The sequence below is a fragment of the Phyllostomus hastatus genome, unplaced genomic scaffold (genome assembly GCF_019186645.2).
Source record: "Phyllostomus hastatus isolate PE091 unplaced genomic scaffold, TTU_PhHast_1.1 phas_contig_16, whole genome shotgun sequence".
NCBI classification, from domain to species: domain Eukaryota; kingdom Metazoa; phylum Chordata; class Mammalia; order Chiroptera; family Phyllostomidae; genus Phyllostomus; species Phyllostomus hastatus.
The window spans coordinates 29,982,321-29,986,807 of NW_025333643.1; the positions used below are offsets into that span (position 1 = coordinate 29,982,321).

The 4,487-nt window shown below is 38.3% G+C and overlaps 1 non-coding gene across 1 annotated transcript; it reads right to left on the reverse strand.

Moving 5' to 3' along the window:
• Window positions 1-4,123: 4,123 nt before the first annotated feature.
• Window positions 4,124-4,256, reverse strand: LOC123814622. The gene has a single exon (XR_006784958.1). It is a non-coding gene; the product is annotated as a small nucleolar RNA SNORA36 family (small nucleolar RNA).
• Between the last annotated feature and the right edge of the window lie 231 nt (window positions 4,257-4,487).

A 4,487-nucleotide genomic window follows, 5' to 3' on the forward strand; every position in this document is an offset into this window, starting at 1 on the left:
CAAGCATTTTCTCAGACCACAAGGGACTGAAGCTAGAAACCAACCCCAAAGAAAAAACCCAAAACACTCAAAATCATGGAGATTAAATAGCATGCTATTAAATAATGAATGGGTCAAGAATGACATTACAGAAGAAATCAAAAGGTTTCTGGAAACAAATGAAAACGAACTCACAACAACCCAAAACTTATGGAACACAGCCAAGGCAGTCCTGAGAGGGAAGTTCATAGCGATACAGGCCCACCTAAAAAAGTTAGAAACATTCCAAACAAACAACCTAACCCTACGTCTACAAGAACTCGAGGAACAACAAAGACAGCCCAGAGGAAGCAGAAAGAAGGAAATAACCAAGATCAGAGCAGAATTAAATGACATACAGACTAAAAGCACAATTCTAAGGATCAATGGATCCAGGAGCTGGTTCTTGGAAAAGATAAACAAAATCAACCAGCCTTTAAGCAGACTCATCAAGAAAAAAATAGAGAAGACCCAAATGAACACAATCAGAAATGAAAGAGGAAAGATTACAACAGATACCACAGAAATACAAAGGATTGTAAGGAATTACTACAAAGAACTGTATGCCAAGAAATTTGAAAACCTAGGTGAAATGGACAAATTTCTAGAAAAATATAATCTTCCAAAACTCAATGAAAAAGAAGCAGAAAGCCTGAACAAACCAATAACAGTAAAAGAAATTGAAGCAGTAATCAAAAAACTCCAAACACACAAAAGCCCTGGACCAGATGGTTTCATAGGAGAATTCTACAAAGCATTTAAGGAAGAGATAACACCTATCCTTCACAGACTATGCCAAAAAATCCAAAAAGATGGGAGTCTCCCAAACTATTTTTATGAGGCCAACATCATCCTAATTCCAAAACCAGATGAAAACATAACAAAGAAAGAAAACTTTAGTCCAATATCACTGATGAACATTGACGCTAAAGTCCTCAACAAAATACTGGCAAACTGCATCCAACAATACATTAAAAAGATCATACACCATGACCAAGTGGGATTCATTCCAGGGATGCAAGGATGGTTCAGTATTCACAAATCAGTAAATGTAATACATCACATAAACAAAAGCAAAGACAAAAACCACATCATCATATCAATTGATGCAGAAAAAGCATTTGATAAGGTACAGCACCCATTCATAATAAAAACACTCAGCAAAGTGGGAATAGAGGGAGCATTCCTCAACATAATAAAGGCCATATATGAGAGACCTACAGCCAACATCATACTCAATGAGCAAAAATTAAAATCTTTTCCACTAAGATCAAGAACAAGACAAGGCTGTCCACTTTCACCACTTCTATTCAATATAGTACTGGAAGTTTTAGCCACAGCAATCAGACAAGAAAAAGAAATAAAAGGCATCCAAATCGGAAAGGAGGAAACAAAACTGTCACTGTTTGCAGATGACATGATATTGTACACAGAAAATCATATAGACTCCACCAAAAAGCTGCTCAACTTAATAAATGAATTTAGTGAAACAGCAGGATACAAAGTCAATATCAAGAAATCAAAGGCATTTCTGTACACTAGCAATGAAACAGCAGAAGCAGAGATCAAGGAAAAAATCCCATTTGAAATAGCAAAAAGAAAAATAAAATATCTAGGAATAAACCTAACCAAAGAGGTAAAAGACCTGTATTCAGAAAACTACATAACACTGAGGAGAAAAATCAAGGAAGACACAAACAAATGGAAACATATACCATGTTCATGGATTGGAAGAATGAATATCATCAAAATGTCCATACTACCAAAAGCAATTTACACATTCAATGCAATTCCTATTAAAGTACCAATGGCTTACTTCATAGACATAGAACAAACACTTCAAAAATTTGTATGGAACCATAAACAACCCTGAATAGCTGCTGCAATTTTGAGAAAGAAGAATAAAGTGGGAGGGATCACAATACCTAACACTAAACTATACTACAAGGCCACTGTAATCAAAACAGCCTTGCACTGGCATAAAAACAGGCACATGGACCAATGGAACAGAACAGATAGCTCAGAAATAAACCCAAGTCTCTATGGTCAATTAATATTTCACAAAGGAGGCTGCAACATAAAATGGAGTAAAAATAGCCTCTTCAACAAATAGTGTTGGGAGAACTGGACAGCCACGTGCAAAAAAATGAAACTTGAGCATCAACTTACACCATATACAAAAATAAATGCAAGGTGGATAAAAGACTTAAATATAAAATGTGACACCATTGAAGTCCTAGAGGAGAACGTAGGCAGGAAAATCTCAGATATTTCACGCAGAAACTTTTTTACTGACTTGTCCCCTAGAGCAAAGGACATAAAGGAAAGAATAAACAAACGGGACCTCATCAAAATTAAAAGCTTCTGCACAGCTAAAGAAAACAATATCAAAATTAAAAGAGAACCAACTGTATGGGAAAACATATTTGCCAATGACACCTCAGACAAGGGTTTAATCTCCAAAATATATAAAGAACTTACATGACTGCACTCTAAGAAGACAAGGAATCCAATTAAAAAGTGGGCAAAGGACTTGAACAGACACTTCTCCAAGGAGGACATACAGAAAATCCAAAGACACATGAAACGATGTTCAATATCGCTAGCTATCAGAGAGATGCAAATTAACACCACAATGAGATACCACTTCACACCAGACAGAATGGCCATCATAAACAAAGCAACAAACAAACAACAAGTGTTGGAGAGGTTGTGGAGAAAAGGGGACCCTAGTGCACTGTTGGTGGGACTGCAGACTGGTACAAGCACTATGGAAAGCAGTATGGAACTTCCTCAGAAAACTGAAAATGGATCTGCCTTTTGACCCTGCTATTCCACTGCTGGGACTCTATCCTAAGAATACTAAAACACCAATCCAAAAAGAACCTATGCATCCCATTGTTCATAGCAGCACAATTTACAATAGCTAGGTCCTGGAAGCAACCAAGATGCCCATCAGTAAATGAATGGATCAAAAAACTATGGTACATTTACACAATGGAATTCTATGCAGCAGAAAGAAAGAAGGAGCTCCTAGCCTTTGCAACAGCTTGGATGGAACTGGAAAACATTATGCTAAGCAAAACAAGCCAGGCAGTGAAAGACAAATACCATATGATCTCACCTTTAACAGGAACCTAAACAACAAAACAAAGAAACAAGCAAAATATAACCAAAGGCACTGAAATAGAGGACAGGCTGACAGTGCGCACAGGGGAGAGTAGAGGGAATTTCAGGGGACATTGGGAAGGGTTCACGGGAAGAAACTTAAAGGACACATGGTCAAATAGTAAGGGGAGGGTGGTAATGGGAGGGAAGTGGGGAGGGGTGGGAGGGGGGCGGGATTGGGAGTAAAAAGGAGAAAACTGTATTTGAACAATGATTAAAATAAAATTAAAAAAAAAGAATCCTCCCTTATAAAATGCTCTATTGTCAAACTGACCCCAAAACTCTGCACAGGTATGGTTTCATTTTTTTTTAAATACATTGATCGGTTGCATCTCACCCACCCCCAACTGGGGAACTGGCCTGCAACCCAGGCATGTGCCCTGACTGGGAATCAAACCAGTGACATTTTGGTTCACAGGTCAGCACTCAATTCACTGAGCCATACCAGCCAGGGCCCAATTTTTGTTTCCTGCTCACAAATTCCCCATTGCTTCCTCAATAAATGATACACCCAGTTTAGCTATTCAAAGACCCTTATCAATCTCTTTTTCCAAGTTTATTGCATACTAATGTATTTACTGTCTTGAATCTTATTTATTTATTTACTTACTTATTTAGCACTTATAATGAGTCTAGTACTCTGAGAGGTCTCTAATGTATGCTGTGTGTTTGTCTACTCAGGTTGCATAGTAAACTAATCCCAGTGACAATCCTATGAGGAGAATACCATTACTTCCATTTTAATAGGTGAAAAAAGCCGAAGGTCTCAGAGGTTCAGAACTAGTAATCTGTAGAGCTTGGACTTGAATTCATAGCTATCTTATTACAAAAGCCTTCTCTCTCTCTCTCTCTCTCTCTCTCTCTCTCTCTCTCTCTCTCTCTTTCTCTCTCTCTCTCTCTCTCTCTCCTTTCTCCTTCTCCTCCTCCTTCTCCTTTTTTTTGTAGGCTGGGAGGAAAATGAATAGAGCAATGCTTTCTATCCATCATCTCCCCAAGCCTGTGTTTCAATGTCCCAAAGTTGAATTAACAGGACAAAGAATCTGCCCTGAACTGAACTCAACACTTTGGAAAAGCCTTGTTTTTCTTGCTGCCATACATTATCAAGAGAAACAGGGCCCTCCCAGGCTGGCACAGTAAAATAGCTGAAGCCTTTTGCCTTTTTCTCTCTGTCCACACATCCAGGAATCTTAGTGTCCACACTGCAGTCTAATCTAGTCTTGTTGGAACTGGGTGGTGTTTCACAATCCCCCCAAATAACCATCTGCTAGTTCTATCTGTTTATGATTTTCTCCCCTTCTTCT